General features: G+C 55.7%; 1 long non-coding RNA gene and 1 other non-coding gene across 2 annotated transcripts; one reads left to right on the plus strand and one right to left on the minus strand.

Annotated features, from left to right (window-relative positions):
- Nucleotides 1-8,909: 8,909 nt before the first annotated feature.
- Nucleotides 8,910-13,475, minus strand: LOC122462563. Its single transcript, XR_006285194.1, has 3 exons — nucleotides 13,108-13,475; nucleotides 10,597-10,858; nucleotides 8,910-9,126 (listed from the first exon to the last, which is right to left on the minus strand). It is a non-coding gene; the product is annotated as an uncharacterized LOC122462563 (long non-coding RNA).
- On the plus strand, nucleotides 8,958-9,030 carry TRNAF-GAA. The gene has a single exon. It is a non-coding gene; the product is annotated as a tRNA-Phe (tRNA).
- Nucleotides 13,476-22,959: the final 9,484 nt, after the last annotated feature.

Consider the following 22,959-nt stretch of genomic DNA (forward strand, 5'->3'; position numbering starts at 1 on the left):
CAAGCCTGCAAGTCCCAGCAACCAGCCAGGAGCTCTCTCTAGCTTCCCCTGGTCCCTGCTAGCAGCTGCCCTGCCAGAGGTGCTGTGACCCTGTGCCCCATATTCTTCAGAGAGACATTGTTATGATATACATATGGCATTACTAACATGTGTTTTATGCAAGATGGGTCATGTGAGATATCACTGGAAAGGTTAGACTGTTCTTGAACTCAAGATTTAGGCGCACTAAGTCCAGAGTCAGCATGGCTGTCCTTGGGTTCAGGATTGCGTGGTCTAACGGCTTGAGTCAATATGGCACCGTGAAGTACAGGGATGAATGACCTAATGGCCAGTGTCAATATGGCCACCCTTTGGTTCAGGGTTGCAAGGCCTAATTGCCAGATCCAGGGGCCACTTTGGAAGGGCCCAGCTAACTCCACCGGTCCCAGCCCAAGGCCCTCTCAAGTTAAGGGCATTTGCCACCCAGCCAGCCGAGATCCTACCGCGACATGCTGCCCTTACACGGGTACAAGACACCACTCACTCCGCCTCCCTGGGCCACTTTCTGCCTTATTCCCTGAAGCTGTCGTCCAAACATCACCGGGATCTCTGGGTTCCCTGGCACTGGCAGCTCCGTGGAACTTTGTACACCCAACAAACAATTTTTTAGTGTAGACAAGGCCTCAATGTGCCTCGTTTTTTTAACCATTCCTCAGAGATCAGGTTTTTTTAAACCTTGTATCATTTTTGTTGCCTTGCTATGTCTGAAAGGAGACTAGCTCCAAATCTGGGCTTTTCAATCTTTTCCAAGATGTCTTTAGTAATGATGAATAAAACTGATTCTGTAATAAGTGAGTCCCTTACCATTATTATATGTCGCAGTACTGAGCATCTAATACTCAAGGGATTGACTCAGTTCCAGGGTGAGGGGAGGACCTGTAGCTCTGGATCTCTGCAAGAGGATCTGGACTGGACTCTGATGTTATTTTTAATGACAGTTATTACAGTGGTGCCTAGAGATCAACCCGGCATGCAGTGCCACTGTGCCAGGGGCTGTACAAACACTGTAGCACACAGTCCCTGCCCCAAAGAGCTGTCAGTCTGCATAGAGAAGCCAGCCCCAGGGTCTATAATAGACATCTCCAGTAGAATACAGACAATAGCCAGGGCCCCAGCTCAGAATCTGAGTGCCCCCCCCGGACCCTCTGGCAAGGGGCATGCAGAGTGTGAGTGCGCACTGGGTGTCAAGGGGAAATGGTGGAAGATACAAGACAGCGGAGGGGATTCACATCTGCAGACCTAGCTGGCAGACCCAGCCAGCACTTCACCGTTCCCCATCCCAACCAGGGAACAACTCCTCTGGGTGGAAAACCTCACAACCCCTACGGCGGCCGCTAGCAAAATGATTCACGGCATGGTTTGGCTTCAGTGGATGTTGGCAGCAGAACCAAAGCTCATTAACACTATCTGTGAACTTGTATCTCTAAAGCTGTACAAAATCACCAGGACTTTCTAGTAAAATATTGTCCTTTTCCTTTGCGATGAGCATGTCACTGGCAGAGGACAGCCTGGAGATCTTCTGAAATCTAACCCGTTGGAAGAGCTGGCGTGCTCAGTGCTCACCCCAAGCATTCAGGCGTGTGGAGTGGGACACCGGCGCGTGCCATGGCAAGTGCACTAGTCATTACTGCTCCAGGTGCCCATATTTACAATTTCTATAGGTTCCAACGTTCAGACAATGCTCTGTTCTAACAACGTCTCATGCCTGTTCAAAGAAGAGAAAGGTTCTATCCTGAGAGTCCCTGGCAAAACTAGTCTGCCCTCATGAACACTGACTCCTCCTGCAAAATGACCCACACACCCACTGCCCTCGGGCAATGGTCCAGGTAGAGTGTCTCTGAACATGCGAGTGACTGCAAATGCCGCATCTCTGGCACACCTGGGGCTGCCTGCAGTTAACAGGTATCGAATGGCATTTTCTCTTATGGCTGCTAAAGACACTCAAACACAAGACTGCTATGCGTAAAGTGTTGATGATCTAGGCTGAGATTTTCAAAGGCAATTTGGCTAAATGGATCCAAAGTCCCACTGGATGTGGACAGTGAACTCCCGGAGGCTCCTGCAGATTTCCTTACACCAGCACTCATTCACTTCTCTTCTATTTACATAGCCCATTCCCATGTGTTCCTGGGAGCCCCTGGCAACCAGAATGGGACATCAGTGCGTGGTTCGATTTCTAAAACAGTTGTGATACCAACTGTCTAATACAGGGGCTACTCCAAAATGGACCAGTGAGATTCCCCTGGCTATCCCTTGGCTCGGACGGGGCAGGCCAGCCATGCTGGACTGTTTGGGGTTCCCTGCGTACATGAAAGGAGGAAAGCAGGCATTCTGTGCCACACGTGATCAATCACAGCTTTTATACCTGTCTCCTGTAGAAGCCAAATTCCATGGTAATTAGAGATATGCCAGCTGGTGGCAAAGATTTTTCTCATGCTTTACAACACCTGGCAACATGAAATATTTCAAATAATCTCCATCAGCTCTTGTTTCACATGTAGCCAGCGACAGGGGTTGGCCTAAGGCCCAGGGGCAAAGGGGGAGTTTATTTCCCTGTGTTGGGGTGGAGTGAAACGACTAGACGCAGCCCCTCTCACCAGGGCTGAAGAGAGCAGTTCTGAGCAGGGGGCAGCGCAGCAAGTGACACCGAGGCCGACTGATTCCACGGCAGAATTTGGCAAACCACCCCCGAGTGCGGAAGCAGCTACAGAGCCAGCAGGCTCAACCAGATGGAGGTTCGGGTCACCAAAAGCTCCCCTCTCTGCTGGGAGCTTTGGGTCCTGCCATCAGCTGGGGCACCAAGTCCCAGGGCCTCTGGCTCTTCACCAGAACTGAACTTGGAGGGTCACCCATGGGGGTGAAAGGGACATTCGGTCCTTGGCCTGACACTGCTAAAACGTGTCCATCCGTGTGGGCACCTGTCTTCTTTTAAACGTGCATAAAACAGATTGAAAGTGGGGCTGGCGCCTTGTACACCCGCTCGCAGCTCAGGCTGAGTAGATGCTGCTCAGGCAGGTTGTAAGGAGCATCTGTGGATGGCACCTGCCAGGAAGCATATGCGTTAGTTGCACGGTCACACACTTTCCCAAGGGATCCCGGCCTCATCCAGTGCACAGAATGGATAGTGCTGTGAGGACAAATCAAGCTGTGGACTGAAGGAGGCTGTCGTCTGTAGGACCCCAGCCTCATGTGCTGCAGAAATTGGAAAGTGCGCCGTGAAGGAGGCAGAGAATTTCAGGAGGAGAAAGGCTGGTCCCATGGTTTAGACAGATGAATGCTGCCCTGGTAAACTGGATTTTCTCCCTGCCTCTGCCCCAGAGTTCTTGTGTTATGTTTGGCAAGTCATGTAAACCAAAATTTTCACAAGTGGCCACTGTGTTCATTTTCTGGATACCCAATTTCCTCCATTAGAAGGAGTTATGCAGCTGGAGGGAAAGCAGGACAAAGTATAGCAGCTATACGGGCAGCTATATGGGTAGAAATATTGGGGGGAAAGAATTAAATGTTTGATCATGTAACATTATTGTATTAATATTTAGTTACCTCAGAACTAAAGTGTCTGGCAAAGTATTCACAATTTCCAAGCTGAAGTGGGGAAGGCTTCACAGCCCTCAAATGGCATCCCCCTAGCTATAAACATGAAAGAAAGACATTGAAGCTGTATCTTAAAACGCATGGAGCATGAAAGAAATGGTGCCTCTGGACCCCACAGATCAGCAACTGAGAATTAGATGTGAGCAAACCAAAACTCACTCACTCACTCAGATATCTATCTATCTATCTATCTATCTATCTATCTATCTATCTATCTATCTATCTATCTATCTATCTATCTGGCCATGTGCATTTATTTGTCTGTTTTAGGGCTGGTCTACACTTAAAATTCAGATTCACCTAGCTATGTCTTGGGGGGGGGGGAATTCACCCACCCGAGCGCCGTAGCTAAGCCGACCTAGCCCCTGGTGTAGACATGGTGAGGGGTGACAGCAGAATTCTTCTATCAACGTAGCTACCGCCACTTGGAGAAGTGGATTCCCACCATCGCGGTAACCCCCATCTCTCAATGCAGGAAGTGTCTACACTCTAGCGCTACAGCTGCAGCGATATGTCGCTGTGTTGTTGTCGCACCCATAGCATAGCCAGGCCCTGAGGATGTTGGTCTCTTTGAATAAGTGACACCCCAAGAGGAGCCCCTGTCGCTTTGGAATCACTGTTACTTTCCCGAGAGCAGGTTCTGTCAGTGATGTGACCCCAATAGAAAGGCTTTTGAGGACAACAGATGATCCCAGCTTTTTTGAAGTCTTCAAAGCCCACTGGGACAATCCTCTTCACTTCACCAGTCATGACGCTGGGAGCCCCGGGGGCCTGCTTGTCCATCCACTTGCTGCACGTGGGCAAAGAGGTCAGAAACTGAAAAAACCCGGCTGAGGAACCTTTCTGCCTGGTGTAGAGCCAGACTTCCAGGCTTGGGAGTTCTGCTTTGATTCCTTCATTTCAAACACCAAATGCAGATTTGGTCATGCCGGGGGGAGCCTGCAAAATACCATGTACGGAAAGAATCTTTTGTGAGTCCTACAAGGACAACAGCACGGCTCTTAGCCCCTTTTGCTGAGAGTCACCAAAGTTACACCGTGTGCTGTTGCAGCCCATTCTAGGGACCCCAGGGGACTGTTCAGTTTTACATACAACCATGTGCAACCATGAGCTGCCTGAACTCTCCAGCAGCCTGGGAGGCCTGTGCTACCTGCCCAGACCTGGCAGAATTGGCAGCAGAGAGGAATTGTTGTGCCCAGGCACGGAGAAGATGGTTTGTTTCCAACACGAGCACGGCAGCGCAGGGACTGGCAGCAGCATGCTGCGCCTGCAAGGGGGAGTGGGGCGAGTGCTTTGAAGTCCGCTCATTATATATCCAGTTGCACGTGCTCAATAAATTCTATCCAGTGCAGCTCAAGGAGCAGACCCTACCTAGGAGGCTGGCCAAAGTGTGCCGGGCAATACGCGGCTGGAGAACTTTTCTCTCCTAGAGACTCTGCCTCTCTTGTTACCTTCCTGCTCCAGGCCAACAGCACTTGTTATTCTGCACCAAGGCAACTCTATGCCATGGGTGGGAACAGGCCCAGAGCCACCCCCTGCCCACTTTGCATTGCTCTAAAGAGAGGGGATTCCCACCTGGGGCCCAAGCAGCCAGTCCCCTTTGTGCGGAGCCTGGAACGAGGTCACTTGGGAGCGACTGCTCTTGCTGGGCCACCTCTTCCCCTGCCGTGTGGAGCGGGTCCGACAGGGACGTGTTTCCAGGGCAGACGGTGACTTTTGGTTGCCACACTGAACATTTTCATTGCAAACCCAAAAGGTTTTGGGTGGAAAGTTTTCAATTTGGGGTTTTCCATTTTTTTCTGTAAAAACCGAACCTTTGTGTGGAAAGCATTTAACGGAAAATGAACTTTTCCATCAAAAATAGCTTCTACGGAAAAATGTTGATGGGTCCTATTGACGTGGGCTAAATCCGCTTTCACTGCCCCAGTCAATGGTGCGGCATGCGCACTGCCGGGCCTGTCCCTCCGGCAGAGCTCATATGGGGAGGGGGAGGAATTGGGTGCCCCACACCATCTCTGCCATAGCTGTATTTCCGGCTGAGGCCTCTGGGGATCCCGGCTTGTCGGGCTTCCAGCTGAACTCAAATAGGCAGCTGCCAGGCTGCTAGGCAGGCTCCCATTCTCGGCTCACCTCCGACTGCTCTAAGGACTGGAAAGCCAGGAGCAGGGGCTGCCCTGCGGGCTGCTGGCGGGTTTGGACCTGTGAGGGAGACACAGTGTGTGTGTCGGCTTCACTTGCATCGCCAGCACCAGCCACTGTCCCCATTTCCCAGCCTGGAGCAAAAGCCGGTTTCGCCAGGAAACCCACGTTCAGAGCTGCAGTGCTCCTCTGGGGAGCCTGGCCAGGCTGTCTCTCCCTGGAGTCCATCGGTTAGTTCTCTCGGGCCCATGTGTGCGCGGTGCCCCCCGTGCACATAGGGTAACCCTACATCGGTTGGGACGCCCTTGGTGCCAATATCGGGGCCGTCCGGACCGCAGCCGCGGCGCCGTCGCTCACTGCTTCCTGGGGCAGCTCTCGGTGCCTGCTCGCCGGCAAGAGAGCTGCGTGCTGCAGGGGCGGGGCATGCAGGCCCCGGGAGCGGGCAGAGAGCCCCCTGCCCACCCCACCTGACCTGACCCGTGACCCTTGGTGCCAGAGGGACCAGCCTGCCAGATGGTTCCCGGGATGGGAGCCACCCCATGTAAGCACCGCTGGGACTCCCCACCTCGCCCCCTGGCTGGTCCCTCTGGCTCCTAGGGTCAGGGCGGGGGGCAAAGGGGCCTCTGTGCGCTGCCGGCACCTGCAAGCCCCGCTCGGCGGCTCTGGTGGCTCCCGTTGGCGCTTTTCCCAGCCAGTGGGAGCCACGGAGCTCGCGCTTGTGGGGGGGGCAGCACGTGGAGAGTCTGGAGACCCCCCCCTCGCCGCTCTTACCCTAGGGGTCAGAGACCGCCCGGCAGGGCTGGTGAGTGCGGCCAGGGAAGGGGGCAGGGTGTGAAGGTGTGTGTGGGGTGCTGGGCTGTGAGGGTGGGGAGGGCAGTGGGGAGGTTTGTGTGTTTTGGGGGGCTAGGCAGTGGGGGCCTGTTGGGGGGTGCTGGGCAGTGGGGGAGAGCTGTGTGTGTCAGGGCACTGGGCAGTGGGGTCTGTGGGGGACATTGTGTAGTTGTGGTGATGGGGCTGTGGGGAAGGGCGCTGGGAAGGAGGAGAATGTGTGTGTATTGGGAAACGAGCGAGTCGGGGGTTCTGGGTGGGGTGCTGGGCAGCTGTGGTGGGGCCGTGGGCAGGGGGGCGCTGGGCGGGGTGTGTGTGTGCGCCGCACTGTGTGTTTGTGGTGGAAGGGTTGTGGGGGGGCTCTGGGCATAGTGGATCCAGGGGCACTGGGCAGGGGAGCCGTGTGGCGCAGCGTGGGCCCACCCCCAGCAGGAAGGGGCACGCTGGTAGCACAGGGCCCGGCAGACCAGTGTGCCCTGGCTCCGGTCGGGGCTGTGCACCTGTGTCTGTCTCTCTCCCCCCCGACCCGGTCGCCCAAAGTGTCCTGATATTTCACTCTTGGGAGCTGGTCACCCTAAGGGCGCTTGCTGCACGTCTGCTGGGAGAGCTCAGGAGCGAAAGCTGGGGCTGCCGAGAGCTGGGTGCCCCCGTCCTGTGGAGAGGCTGGATGGACGTGGCGGGGGGAGGCCAGAGGGATCCTCGCTGTGCTGCTACCAGGACAGTCAGATGGACCTTTTCCCTCTCTCTTCGGGGGGCAGAATGGACCCCTCTTCTCCAGCCAGCTGGGCTGCCGCCTTCCCCTCTGCCATGCGTTCATCAGGGAAACCAACGACTTCTGCAAGACGACCAGTGCTTGGGGCATAGATACCAGATGTGGCAGCCGGATCCCACCCCGCGCCAGGATGTGTGTGTTAAAAGGCCCCATCGTTGCAGTGGGCAGCATGCCAAGGGTATGAGTTGGCTCAGTCTGGTTACCTAATGGATCCGGCCACGGCACCCCCCCATCCCAGGGCAGATCCATCAGAGAGCCTGAGAACCAGGATTCCTGGCGTGACATTCCCCTCCTGCAACGACAGGGGGTGCAGCAGGGGGGAGTCGGGGCGCGGCCAGGGGCAGAGGGGGGTCGAGCACCCACCGGCGCCAGCAGAAGTCGGCGCCTGTGCCATCTTCAGGTGGTTGGAACCACCAGCCTTTCAGCTACCAGCCAAAGTTGATAACCACAGACTCAGGTAACTGCCCACTTCCCAGGTTTGCTTCGGCAGCACCTACAGGGGTGCAACTGGCGAGGGCAGGGGGGATGCACTGCTGGGGCTGTGAGTCCGGGCCTCGCCCACAGCATCAGTGTTCGTGAGCCATGTCACTCCCCCCACTGACTTTCTCTCGTTCACCTAGAAAGTGCCATACGAGGGTGATGGCAGTAAATCTCAACTCTGAACTGCAGAGGTTGGCCCCTAGATTGGGATCAGGATGGGTCTGAAAAGAAAAAGCTCCAAGAGTATAAAAACAGCCAGTCTCCAGGGGCAGGTATGGTACAACTCCTTCACAGGGAGCCATTGGTGGGAGGGGGTTTCCCTTCCCCTGTCAAACGTCCTGAGAGGTATTTTAAGATGAAGACAACACCCTGGTTAGCAGTTGACTGGCACGTCCTGGGTTAAAGAAAGAAAGGGCCCTAGGGTTCATAGTCTGAAGTGTTTGTGTCCCCAGCCCTGTCACTGTCTGACCCCGCTTCAGCTGGGAGCAGGTTTGTACATTGCTGTCTGGAACACAGACCCATGGAGAGCAGTGGCAGCTGTTTCCATGGCAGAGAGCCTGGCCCTTAGGAGACGGGAAATGCAGCCTGGAGCCGAGGGGGAGGCGGCAGCTGCAGTTCCCACTCCTCGGGGACAGGCCTGTCAGCCAACAGACACTTCTCACCAGCCACAGCTAAGGGTGTCGGGTTCCTCCGGTGGGAGTGTGGAGCAGCCGTTCGTTCTCCTGTTCACACTCCTCTGCGGTATGAAAATCGGGGAGGGGAGGCAGAAGCCCCACTTCCCTCCCTAAATGACGTCCAGCAGGGGAAGCCAGGACAACAGGGTGGGGTGGCAAGTGGTGGCCAGACTCTCGCCACCAGGGTCTAGTCTAGCTCAGGGTCCAGCTCAACTTCCTCCACGGGCGACTGGCCCCCAGTCTGCTTCGGCCACCAGGTCAACCTAGGAACTAAGGCAGGAACGGGGAGAGGAAGCAAGTCAAGCTGAGCAAGGCAGGCAAAAGCAAGTCTCGCCTTCCTGGGCCACTCACAACAACGTCCTTTTTGTGTGCCCTGGCTGACAAAACATCCCGGACAGAGCAGCAGCAGGCCAAAGGAGCGCTATGCAGCTGCCGAAGTAGCTCAGTTGGGAGAGCGTTAGACTGAAGATCTAAAGGTCCCTGGTTCAATCCCGGGCTTTGGCAGGTCCTTTCATCCCTCTTTGGTGCAGAGGTGGCTTATTTTCTGGAGCACAGCAGCACCTTTCCCTGCTACAGTGTCCAGTCCAAAATATCAGCCCCCTGGTGAAAAAACGCTATCTTAGGATGTAAACAGGAGGCTTCCAGCACTGGGACACCTGACAGAGAGCTCAGTGGGGGGTGTAACAGCTGCTGACTCTGAGGGTCCTGGGCTAAATCCACTTGCAGGTGGAAGTGTTTCGATTTATTTCATTGACAATGAGGAAGGCGACAATTTAATCACAGGTATTTTTCGTAAAAGTCATGGGCAGGTCACGGGCAAGAAACAAAAAATCATTGACCGTGACCTGTCCATGACTTATACCATAGATACCCCTCCTTGAATCTTGCAGGGAGGGGATCCCAGGGAGTCTGCAGCACCAGCTGCAGGGGGAGGGAGTCTGGGGGGGCCCATAGCACCAGCTACCAGGGGAGAAGCCCCAAGGTCCGGCTGCCACCGCAGGGGGGGAGCCCCAGGGGCTGAGCAGCTGCTCCCACTGCCCCCAGGACAGCTGCTGGGAACCACTGAGCTGCGGCTGCTCCCGCTGCCCCCAGGATCACTGCTCAAATGGTCCCAGGGCCAGCTGCATTGGCCGCTGCTTTGGTGGTCCCTGGGGCCAGTTGCTTGGGCTGCCCTGGAGTCAGCCACACTGGCCGCTGCAGAAGTCACGGAGGTCACAGGAAGTCACAGAATCCGTCACTTCCACAACCTCCCTGACGGACACGGATCCTTAATAATGAGACAGGGAACTGTGTGTTTCCGTCTCTGCCTGCAGCCCCTGCTGTCCCAGCCCTGGGATTCCCAGTCACTGCTCTGCCGGTGCCCCTCACTCCCGACCCGCAGCCCCTACTGTCCCAGCCCTGAGCTCCCCACTTGCCGCTCTGCCGGTGCCCCTCACTCCCGACCCGCGGCCCCCGCTGTCCCAGCCCTGGGATCCCCAGTCACTGCTCTGCCGGTGCCCCTCACTCCCGACCCGCAGCCCCCGCTGTCCCAGCCCTGAGCTCCCCACTCGCCGCTCTGCCGGTGCCCCTCACTCCCGACCCGCAGCCCCCGCTGTCCCAGCCCTGAGCTCCCCACTCGCCGCTCTGCCGGTGCCCCTCACTCCCGACCCGCAGCCCCCGCTGTCCCAGCCCTGAGCTCCCCACTCGCCGCTCTGCCGGTGCCCCTCACTCCCGACCCGCAGCCCCCGCTGTCTCAGCCCTGAGCTCCCCACTCACCTCTCTGCCGGTGCCCCTCACTCCCGACCCGCAGCCCCCGCTGTCCCAGCCCTGAGCTCCCCACTCGCCGCTCTGCCGGTGCCCCTCACTCCCGACCCGCAGCCCCCGCTGTCCCAGCCTTGGGATCCCCAGTCACTGCTCTGCCGGTGCCCCTCACTCCCGACCCGCAGCCCCCGCTGTCCCAGCCCTGAGCTCCCCCTTGAAATACAACAATTTACTTCTGAAAGGAGAAGAAAAGACGACATTACCGAGCTGTGTAATGGGGCGACCTGACCCTCAGAGACTGCGAAGGGAAATCTCAGGGGCTCTGCTCACCTGGCCCCAGGGCTGTGTCCTCAAGACAGGCCTGTGGGAGAAGGAAAATCGCCAGAGAGAGGAGTGGGGCCCAGTGTGGATTTTTGGGCTGTGGCAGGGAATTTAGGTCCTGAGACTGGAGCCCTAAAGACGGAGTGGGTGAAGGCTCCCCTCTGCTTTCAGGCTGAAGGAATCCTGGGCTCGTCAGTCTGTCCAGGGGGGGTCACATTGCTCACAGGCAAAGAGAGGAGGAGAACTGCCCCCAGAAGGACACATGCAGATCCTGGAGAAAAAGAAAGAGAAAAGAGACCAGCAGCAGGTGAAGGTGGCTGAGTGGGGGATTCCCTTGTGTGTGTGACGGAGCACTTGGGAAGCTGTGTCCATTCAAAACACTGAGCTTTAATATGGAGGAAGGCCGGACTTCTGTGACTCGGTAAAGGATTTAGGTGTCATAATGGACATACAACTCAGCATGAAATCCCCGTGCGATGCTGTGGCCACCCTTGGACGCACAGACAGGAGAATAGTGACTAGAAATAGGGCACCAGAGATATCTCTGTATACCACCATGGTCAGACCAACACCGGAATCTTGCATACAGTCGTGTTGGCCGCATTTTAAGACGAAGAATGAAAAATTGGACAGGGGGCAGAGAACCCCCCCCCCCCCCAAAAAAAAAAAAGGAGCTGAAAAGTTGCCTTTCAGTGCGAGACAAGAGCTGAATCTGTTCAGTTTCTCACAAAGAAGACCAAGAGGTCACTTGATGACAGTGCGTCAATCCCCTCACAAAGAGAAACCTGGTACGAAAGGGCTCTTTAACCGAGCAGCGAAAGGCAGAACAAGAACCAATGGCTGGAAGTTCATGCCAGAGAAACTAACATTAGAAATTTGGGACACATTTGAAATCGGGTGATTAAACATTGGAACAAGGTACCCAGGGCAGTGATGGATTCTCCACTCCACGTGCAGGTGGCAGGAGGGGGCAGGGGGTGCTGAAGCAAGTGCTCTCAGGTGATATAGAAAACGATTTCTCTCCGGTGCTTGGCCGGTGGGCCTTGCTCACATGCTCAGGGTCTCACTGATCTCCATTTTGGGGGGTTAGGAAGGAATTTCCCCCAGGTCAGATTGGCAGGGATGTTGGAGTTTTTGCCGTCCTTTGTGGCAAGAGGCACAAGTCACTTGCCCGGATCAGCTGGGTGTCATGTGTCTGGGGGTCACACTGGATTATTTTATTGTCTTGACTGGCCTGAAAATCTAGACCTGGATGTTCTGGCTCCAATGTTGCAGTGTCTGACCCGTGGTCACCCCAGCTCCCAGATGCCTCTTCCCAGTCGAATCCCCAGCCAGTCTTCAGAGGACGGCAGCTGCGCGCAAGGCAATCGGGGCTGGTGGGAGTGACTCTGGGGCAGTCACTAGCCACAGAAAACAGACCCTCTCCCAACACCCCGACTGCTGGCCCTCAGGTCTCTGGCAGCACAGGAGACGGGCCAGGCCCCAGTGGGAGGAATGAGGGGGATGGAACCCCCCAGGATGGGGAGTTGTGTGTTTCAGCCATGTTGGTGTGTGGGTCTCACTCAGACCCATGCACTGTACCCACACGCACAGCCAGTTCAGATTGTAAAACCCCACACCCACGAGGGACGTGTTCATCTCAGCACAAGTTCGGCTTTAACCTGTTAGAAATAACCTTGGAGTTATTGTGGGGTCTCAGGGCCAGAGGACGCCAGACCCCTGAGCTGTCAGTGGAGAGCCAGGGGACCCGTCAGCAAGGCCTTGTGCATGCTGGCCCTGGTGGGGGAGGAGGGGAGGCAAACACATGGCTAAGGGAAAGGGGAAGGTCACACACACAACCGGAGCGCTCACCCCTCCTGCACCCCTGCCCCAGCCTGGAGCCCCATCCCGCACCCTGAACCCCTCATTTCTGGCCCCACCCCAGAGCCCGCACCCCCCATTAGAGCCCTCACCCCCTCCTGCATCCCACCCCCCTACCCCAGCCCAGTGATAGCGAGTGAGGGTGGGGGAGAGCGAGCCACCAAGGGAGGGAGAATGGAGTGAACCGGGGGCGGGGCCTCGGGGAAGGGGCGGGGCAGGACCTGAGGGGAAGGGGCGGGGCTAGGGCGTGCGCTTTCGTGCAGAAAGTTGGTAACCGGACGTCAGGTGTAGCATAGGTGCTGCCTTTGGTTTTGCCAGTGGGTGCCCCATCCCGGCTCCGCCCTCTCCCCCAAGGCCCCAGCCCCAACTCACCCCACCCCTTTCTGCCCCCTCCCCCTGGTTCCCCTCCCCTGGGGGTCTCCCACTCACTCCTTCCTGCCCCCTCCCTGCCTCCCCGCAACTGCCAGTTTTCAGCCTATTTATGCAATTTTCATGTTCTACTGATTATTGTCATTGGGTTCTTAATGCCATCATTAAAATAGTAACGAACTACGTAAGGGCATGATCAGGAGTTACAGGGTTTTTAAATGATTACACTCAGCTCCAGGTGTCTTCACTAACAGCCCAGTGGAAAGACGTGAGGTTCGCTCCACTTCACACCTGCTTGGGGCCTCTGGCAGCTGTGGGCCAGTGACGGCTGTGGGAAGGTGGCAGCTGCGAGGGACAAGCCATGGGGAGTCTTTCCCCTCCCCCTGCCCCTCTCTTCTTTCTTCTCCAAGTCTTTGCTCCCCTTCCTGATGTTTCCCCTTCTTGCTTCCCACCCATGTGCCTTTCCCCATGCCCCCTCCTGCTGGCTCGGTCTAGGGCCTGGCCCACCGACACACTCAAAGCGCAGCTGAGGCTCTGGGTAGGAAGGTCGCCCAGTGGTTCAGTCACAGCCCTGGGGGCTCGGGGGTGCTGGGTTTGGTTCTCTGCTCTGCCACAGACTCCCTGCTTAGCCGTGGGAAAGTCACTTCACCTCCCTGTACCCTAGATCCCACCTGGGGCTAATACTGACCCTGCCTCCTAGGCACAATCCAGTCATGGCTGTGTGATGAGGGGGAAACGGAGACACCAAGCTGGGTAGATTGGGGCTGAATTTCTCCACAGGCTGAGAGTGAGAGCCAGCCCCTCACAGGGGGAATGCACAGGGGGGAACGGGAGAGAGGGGCTCAGGCCAGCTCTGCACAGGGGGGGCGTCGGGGCTTCAGCCCTGCAGCTTCTGCTACTCGGGCAGCTGGGGGCTTCAGCGCCACATCTCCTGTCGGGGTCGGGGCTCCCCCCCCCGGAAACTGCCCTGCCCCCACCCACCCTAGGCGAGCTGGGCTCCCTTGGTCACCTGATGGCTGGTCACCCTGGTGGGTGCTGAGCACCCCTCTTCTTCCCCCTGGTGCTCCAGCCCCAGAGCACCCACAGAGTCGGCGCCTCTGCCCAGATTAGGATCAGCTGCCTCGGGGCAGGTCTGGAGTCACCCCCTGAGTGTGGGGCCGTCCTGAGTCCCACGGAGCCACCAACCGGGAGCTGCCTGAGCCAAGCGCTGCCGGACTGGACCCCAAACCTCCGACTGCCCCCCTGTCCCCGGTCAAACCCCCTCCCGGAGCCAGGCGCCCCACAACCCCCCCTGCCCCCCGGAGCCGGCGCCCCCTAGCCCCCCAAACCCCTGCCCCAGGGACGGGGAGGGGGAGCCACCGGGGGCGGGGCCTCGGAGCGCCCCCAGCCCCCACCACTGGGGGTCAGACACCGGCTGCGGCCGGGGCAGGAAGGGGAACGGGGCTCCGCGGGACCCCCGGGAGAGGCGCCACGCGCCGGGCTGGCCCTGGACCCTTCTCCCAGCGGCCAGGGGAATCTAATTACCCTGTAAGGTATCTACCATCCTGATTTTACAGAGGTGATTCCTTTATTTCTATTAAAAGTCTTCTTGTAAGAAAACTGAATGCTTTTTCATTGTTCTCAGATCCAAGGGTTTGGGTCTGTGGTCACCTATGCAAATTGGTGAGGATTTTGACCAAACCTTCCCCAGGAAGTGGGGTGCAAGGGTTGGGAGGATTTGGGGGGGAAAGCCGTGTCCAAACTACGTTTCCCAGTAAACCCAGTTAGAGTTTGGTGGTGGCAGTGGAGATCCAGGGTCAAAGGATAAAATTAATTTGTACCTTGGGGAAGTTTTAACCTAAGCTGGTGAAAGTAAGCTTAGGAGGTTTTCATGCAGGTCCCCACGTCTGTACCCTAGAGTTCAGAGTGGGGGAGGAACCTTGACACACCCCAAGCTCTCAGTTCTGCTGACTTTGCAGGTGGACGCTGCCTTTTGGGTCCTAGTGCCTGTCGGGCTCCCCGTCTGCGTGCTGGGAGGAGCCATCCTGTTCTCTGTACAGCAGTGAGTGCGTGTGCTGGGGCAGGGCGGGGTGGGGGGAGCGGGGGGAAATAAGCCGTAGGGAAGGAAGGGGGTGGGATGAGGAGGACTGGGGCAATAGGGAAGGAGCACGGGGTGGGGAAGAGAAGGGGATAGAGGAAGCGGGGGCAGGGGGAAGCGGGGGCCCGGCATGCAGCATCCCCTTGGCAGCAGCTGAGGCTCCCCATTAAGCAGGCCCATCAAACCCTCACCCTGACAAGCCCCCACCTCCCCTGCACCTGGACCACCCCCATAAGCCCCCCGGACACCCACCCCACAGAGCCCCAGCCTGCTGCACTTGGACCCGCGCTCCAATGAGCCCTACCTCCCCTGCACCCGGACCCGTCCTGCGCTGAGCTCCCCACACCTACACACTTCCTGCTGAGCCCCAACCACCTTCACTTGGAGCCCTCTGCAGAGTCCCACTGCGCCTGCACCTGGAGCCCCCCAACAAGCCCCTGTGCATCCAGATCCCGCAGTGAGCCGCCTGCACCCCAACTGCTCCACACAGAACCCTCTTACCCCCCTGGATCTCCTCACACTGAGCCCCTCCACACTTGGATCCTGCCAGGCTGAGCCTGTCTGCCCACACCTGGCACAGAGGGGCAGTGGCCAAGAGTGTTTCTGGGGCAGGTTTATCCCTTACGCTGTGTCAGGGTCGGGTGCAGCCTCACGGCCGAGTCCCTATCCCGGGAGGGGAGGGGGAAGGCTGCAGGGTGATCTCCCACCTCCACGCAGCCAGTGGCCTCTGCTCCCCACTGCCAGGCCGGAGCTTCCACATTCATTTATTGACAAATAACATTTGCAGAATTTTAAAATAGTGCACAGAATTTTTAATTGTTTGGTGCTGAATTTCCTCAGGAATATGGGGTGCTGGGCAGTTGTGGGGGGGCTGTAAGAGGGGCACTGGGCAGTGAGGAGTGTTGGGCACAGGGATCTGTGAGCCAGATCTCTGCGTGAGGGGGCACTGGGCGTGGGAGTTGCTGGGCATAAGAGGGTGGGGAGCAATGGGCAGGGGGGTGGTATGGCAGAGCACGCTGGCAGCGCAGGGCTGGGTGGGCCAGTATGTGTCTGGTGGCTGCGAGTTTGCAAACAGAGCCCCTGTGTGGGGCTGTGCAGACTGGAGCTGTGTCTCCCTCCCCCACTTCCCTGTGCCTTACCCCTGGCCGGCCCCTGGCTCTGGTGATCAACCCCCCCTTGTGCCATACTCCATTCCTTCATAGGGACCCACATATATGTTTGGTGCCGGGCTCACAGAAGGTTAATCGGGCCCTGTCCACACCTCCTTGTGCTGGGCACTGCACGGACACCCAGAGGGCCGGCAGGATGCATGAGGAGATAGATGAGTGTGTGAGGCAGATGGGTGAAGGGCTGTGTGTTGCATACAGTGGGGGCAGATGGGGGGCTTTAGGGTTGGATGGACAGCGGGACAGGTGGAGAGCTGCAGGGACGGGTGGTGACATCACGGGCCAGAGGTGTGATGGGTTCAGGTCATGGGTGCTGGCCCTGTCATCTCCTGCCCCCATCTGCCCTGGACTCTGCCCCATCTCTTGCAGGCAGCACTCAGCAGAGTCAGGCCCTGTAGCGTTACACTGGTGCCTCCATCCCGTGCGTACACCTGTGCACAGGGTGCTGCTGGAGAGCTCAGGCCTGGACAAGCCAACGGACTCACAGCTGCTGAACCAGCTCCTCCAAAGACTGCCCCAGATCTCCCCCTCCTTGGGCAGCAAGACCCTGGCTGGAGGGGCTCCTTGTCCCTCCTTGCACCCAAAGCAGCCTGCTTGGCAGAGAGACTGAGGTCACCTGCCTCTGCCCAGGCTCTAGCTGGAGCTGCTCCAGCCCCGAATTGCTGGTATCCCAGCCTGGCTGGAGTTGGTGTGATGTCCTCGCGGAGTCAGTTCTTTCTCCCTGATAGATTATGGTTTTCCCCTCTGCAGTTAGTTGGTCTTTCTCTGCTTCCCCAGAGCCCCTCCCCAGAGTCTGTCATTGCTTCCCCTAAAAGCTGCTTCGCCTTTGGGTCTCTGTGTTCTGGGGTCTCTGCTGTCATCGGGTACACTGCTCTGGCTATGGGCAGGTGCTCAGCAAGGTGAGGATTGTAACTCAGAGCTTTCTTCATCAGAAATTTAAGTAAAATTAGCCTTTGCCTCATTCCTTAAAGTGCAGAGTAACACACAGGCACACACCTGCTCACCGGGGGTATGTGTGGGTCGGTGTCAGGGTGCAGGGCCCCCTGGTGCCCAGGTGAGGCAGTGCATGGTGAATATTGCTCTTGTTGGGGTACTGACCCCTGCTGGCCAGGTGGGATAGTGCCCTATGTGTATCTCCCCCCCAGCACTGTGATAGTGACCCCTGCTGGCCAGGCACCACTGGTAGCCAGATGAGTCAGTGCTCTAAGTGTGTTCTTCACCTCCCCCAAGGTGGCAGGGTGCCTGGGTGGCCGTGTTAGGTAGTACCCTGGGTATCTTCCAACCCCCTTGTGGCAGTGAGCCCTGTTCCTGGTGCACATCACTCCCCGACTAGGGATGTGCACTGGTGGCCAAGTGGGGCAGTTCCCTGTGTGTAGCCTCCCACCCCCTCTGTGGCCAGTATGGCAGGCACTAATCCCTGGCATCCACGTGGGGCAATACCCTCTATATATCCCCCAATTGGGGCAGTGCCCTGTGTGTGTGTGTTTGTCTCCCCTGTCAAGGTTCCTTCCCCACTCTGAACTCTAGGGTACAGATGTGGGGACCGGCATGAAAACCTCCTAAGCTTACTTTTACTAGCTTAGGTTAAAACTTCCCCAAGGTACAAATTAATTTTACCCTTTGCCCTTGGAATTTCCACTGCCACCACCAGACTTTAACTGGGTTTACTGGGAAACGTAGTTTGGACACGTCTTTCCCCCCCAAATCCTCCCAACCCTTGCACTCCACTTCCTGGGGAAAGTTTGGTAAAAATCCTCACCAATTTGCATAGGTGACCACAGACCCAAACCCTTGGATCTTAGAACAATGAAAAAGCATTCAGTTTTTTTACAAGAAGACTTTTAATAGAAGTAAAGGAATCACCTCTGTAAAATCAGGATGGTAGATACCTTACAGGGTGATTAGATTCAAAACATAGAGAATCCCTCTAGGCAAAACCTTAAGTTACAAAAAAGACACATAGACAGGAATAGTCATTCTATTCAGCACAGTTCTTTTCTCAGCCATTTAAAGAAATCATAATCTAATACATCCCTAGCTAGATTACTTACTAAAAGTTCTAAGACTCCATTCCTGTTCTATCCCCGGCAAAAGCAGCATACCGACAGACACAGACCCTTTGTTTCTCTCCTCCTCCCAGCTTTTGAAAGTCTCTTGTCTCCTCATTGGTCATTTTGGTCAGGTGCCAGCGAGGTTACCTTTAGCTTCTTAACCCTTTACAGGTGAGAGGATTTTTCCTCTGGCCAGGAGGGATTTTAAAGGAGTTTTACCCTTCCCTTTATTTTTATGACATCCCCTATTTGGGCAGTGACTGCTGGTGTCTAAGTGAGGCAGTGGCCTTTGATTTCCTCTTCTCTCCCCGCGCTCCCACATCTGAGGTAGTGCCCCCTGTTGGCCAGTTGAGGCACTACTAATTGGAGCAGTGACCTCCCCGTGGTGGCCTGGTGTGGCAGTGCCCTCTTGGTATCTCCCTCCCACAACAGACAGACACACACCGTTGTGGTAGTGGCCACTTCAGGCCGTGGCCTGTTTATCACTCCCCCACCACCACCATTGCAGCAGTGACTCCTGGTGGCCACGTGAGGCAGTGCCCTGCATGTGTCCCCCCGGCCAGTGCTGCAGTGACCCCTGGGGCGCAGTTTGAGAACAGGTTTTGTGTACCTCATGTGTAGCCTGCGTGTACCTCACGTCTTGGAGCAGTAAAGTGTGGTAGCCAGCTAAACAGGGCACAGTCTGACGTCTGGTGGCCACGTGGGGCAGTGGCCTGTGTGTACCCTCTCCACTGGCGCCGTGACCCCTGGTCTCTTGGTACTAAGATGCAGCCACATCTGGGTTACACAGTGGGGCTGTATATAGGCCAATGGGGATAGGCCCCCACTGCTCCAGGAAGTAGACAAGGTCTAAGATACCAGAGCAACTGCTGCTGCTATTTCAACAGGAAGAGAAGGAGGAGGCTGCAGGATGGTGACGGAGAGAAAATCAACACTGCAGGAGCAGGAGAAGGTAAAGACCAGGAGAATCCAGAAGCCAAGTCACCAGAGAGGCACAGGGAACCTCTCTGCAACCTTCCCAAAACTCTCATTTGAAGAGGGGTGTGGACTGTGGAATATGTAGCTTTCTCCCAAAAAACATAAAGAAATAGCTTTGAGCTCTGATGCGCTATGTAAGGTCAGTTCTTTGATGGGGTTAGTGAGGGGTTCGATGCCATTTAACTAATCCACTTTCAAGTCACACCTTCTATTAATCAAAATTCATTTTGCTGAGTGTCCCCCTGTTGGCAAGCCCTGAATTCTCCGCGCTGACCCGTCCCTTCAAGGCCCTGGGTTTGTGGTACAGGAAGGGCTTGATCACTTTTTATAGTGGGGGAGTTGAAAGCCGGCTAGCTGGACCCCCGTGTGTTCACAAGCAGTGTGAAAAAGCACAATTCCCGCTCACACTGCTCAGGGACAGCACAGCTCCGGGGTTCTCAAGGATCACACAATAATGCTAGCTTCAGAGGCGTGCGCATGGGATGGGCCCAGGCACACCCGAATCAGGGTTGCCCCAAGTGCGAAAAAAAAAAGGGGGGGTGGCCGGACTGCTGGAGATGGGCCCCGGCCCAGCCACTCTTCTCCGCCCCCGCTCTCTCCTGCGCGGGAGAAGCTTGGTGGGGCTGCGCCCCGGGCTCAGTCCTGCTGCTCCGAGGCCACCAGCAGCCAAGCTCCCGCCTCGCCCTGCAGCTCGCTGCGGACTCGCCCCACCTCCGCCCCCTGCCCCCGGTCCGCGGTGTGCCGGGCAGAGAGAGGGGGACATGGAGAAGAGGCAGGGACAGGACCTTGAGGTAGGGGGTGGAATCGGGGTATACCCCCTCCAGCCCCCTCCTGTGAACCGCTCAGGGCAGGGGCCTGGGAGCCCCCCACGACTCCAGCGCACCTGCCCAGCCCTGACCCCTGGAGCCCTCTCCCACACACACAGCCCTCTGCCCTGACTCCTGCACCCCCCTCACACACACCCAGTCCCCAGCCCTGACTCCTGCACCCCCCTCACACACACCCAGTCCCCAGCCCTGACTCCTGCACCCCCCACACATCCCCACCCCCACCCTGAGCACCAAACTGGAGCTCTTGCACCCTCCCCCCCCACATACCAACCTGCACCCCTGGCACCGAATGGGAGCTGCCCTAGGTAAGCGCTCCACACCCCCAACCTCCTGCCCCAACCCTGAGCCCCCTCCCTCATTCTACCTCCTGTTCAGACCCTGCACCCCAACCCCCAGCCTTCTCCTTCACACCCAGCCCTGTGCTCCGTGCACCCCCACCCTCGGCTCAGTGCAGAGCGAGATGAAGAGAAAAGGCTAGAACCAGAGCTAAGGTATGTAACCACCCTATGTGGGCAGGAGTTGGGGGGAGCCTGTTTACCCCCTTCCCAGCCCTGCTGTGCTTGCAGTTTACCCCCAGCCCCTTTCTTGCTCCAAGGACCAACCCTAGCTCCTGCCCCACTGTGCTTTTGCCCTCAGCCCCTGCCTTGCTCCAGTCAACAGGGACTAATCCTCCCCCCATGTCCCACTGTGCTCATCTTGCCCCTGTCCCCTGCCTCACTCCAGCTGGGGACCAATCCTTCCCCCCGCCCCCCATGCCCAACTTTGAGGGTGGATGAAAATCAATGACTTTTTAAAAAAAATCAAATAATCTGATTTTTTTTAATTTAAATTGGATTTTTGAGGAAAAAATATCTAAAGATTGTTTTAATTAAGGTACATCAGAGATGCTTAGTTTTGCAGTTCTCAGACTGTGGATTTGTGTCTCCAGAGGTAACGTGCTTGTTAACAGCAAAAATGTTTTAAATAAATAAATAACATAGAGAGGTGAGAAATAACAGACCTCAACTCTATTGTCCCTCTGCAAATATGTGGACACAGGGACAACCCCTTACCTCTCTTTAAAAGTGAAAAGTTTCAAAAAGTTCAATGAATAGAAGATTGTTGGGGGCAGAATAGATCTGGACAAGGAAAAGAAGTCTGGAGATAAACGTGAGAAGTGAGGGACATATGCTTTTTGTTAAACTATTATGTATGCTGTTGAAGAAAAATATCCAGAATACTTCACGTTGTTGTTTTAGTTAAATAAAGCAATTAAAATATCAGTCTGGGGATGTTCTCTTCCTAATACAGCCTGGCAAGAAAATCCTCAAACTATTAATGATTAACCTGTTGAATTGGAGAGAGTTCACCTCCCAATAACTTCATAAATCTCTGCTTCAGTTACCTTTGGTAAATGAAATAACCAAACACTCATTCATTTTGTGACATAGCTGTAAAACTCATCTGAAAAGTTTTCAAAATAAATCACGGTTTAAAAATGTATAGTGTTTCCCTTCTAAAAGTGAAACCTACATCGAACTCTGAGTTGTGAAGAATGTGTATTAAGGTTATAACAACCAACAAGAATGCACTTTTATGTAGAAAACCATGATTAAATGGAGACTTCCTGACAAGTGATTTAAATCAAATCCACCCTGCCCGCTGTACTCTTGCCCCGGCCTCTTCATTCCGCAGGGGGGCCCACAAATACGTTTGGTGCCAGGCCCACAAAAAGTCAATCCGGCCCTGTTCCTAGAACGAACCCTTATTGAGTGGGGCGATCCCCAGGGAGTAGCTCCAACCTCCAGCGTGCCTGGCCAGGGGCAGGACATAGAATCATAGAATCATAGAATATCAGGGTTGGAAAGGACCTCAGGAGGTCATCTAGTCCAACCCCCTGCTCAAAGCAGGACCAATCCCCAATCAAATCATCCCAGCCAAGGCTTTGTCAAGCCTGACCTTAAAAACTTCCAAGGAAGGAGATTCTACCACCTCCCTAGGTAACGCATTCCAGTGTTTCACCACCCTCCTAGTGAAAAAGTTTTTCCTAATATCCAACCTAAACCTCCCCCACTGCAACTTGAGACCATTACTCCTTGTCCTGTCCCCTTCTACCACTGAGAATAGTCTAGAACCATCCTCTCTGGAACCACCTCTCAGGTAGTTGAAAGCAGCTATCAAATCCCCCCTCAGTCTTCTCTTCTGCAGACTAAACAATCCCAGTTCCCTCAGCCTCTCCTCATAAGTCATGTGTTCCAGACCCCTAATCATTTTTGTTGCCCTTCGCTGGACTCTCTCCAATTTATCCACGTCCTTCTTGTAGTGTGGGGCCCAAAACTGGACACAGTACTCCAGATGTCGAATGTCGAATAGAGGGGAACGATCACGTCCCTCGATCTGCTCGCTATGCCCCTACTTATACATCCCAAAATGCCATTGGCCTTCTTGGCAACAAGGGCACACTGCTGACTCATATCCAGTTTCTCGTCCACTGTAACCCCGAGGTCCTTTTCCGCAGAACTGCTGCCTAGCCATTCGGTCCCTAGTCTGTAGCTGTGCATTGGGTTCTTCCGTCCTAATTGCAGGACCCTGCACTTATCCTTATTGAACCGCATCAGGTTTCTTTTGGCCCAATCCTCCAATTTGTCTAGGTCCCTCTGAATCCTATCCCTGCCCTCCAGCGTATCTACCACTCCTCCCAGTTTAGTATCATCCGCAAATTTGCTGAGAGTGCAATCCACACCATCCTCCAGATCATTTATGAAGATATTGAACAAAACCGGCCCCAGGACCGACCCCTGGGGCACTCCACTTGACACCAGCTGCCAACTAGACATGGAGCCATTGATCACTACCCGTTGAGCCCGACAATCTAGCCAACTTTCTACCCACCTTATAGTGCATTCATCCAGCCCATACTTCTTTAACTTGCTGACAAGAATACTGTGGGAGACCGTGTCAAAAGCTTTGCTAAAGTCAAGAAACAATACATCCACTGCTTTCCCTTCATCCACAGAATCAGTAATCTCATCATAGAAGGCTATTAGGTTAGTCAGGCATGA

The sequence above is a fragment of the Chelonia mydas genome, chromosome 12, assembly GCF_015237465.2.
Source record: "Chelonia mydas isolate rCheMyd1 chromosome 12, rCheMyd1.pri.v2, whole genome shotgun sequence".
Classification (NCBI taxonomy): Eukaryota; Metazoa; Chordata; order Testudines; family Cheloniidae; genus Chelonia; species Chelonia mydas.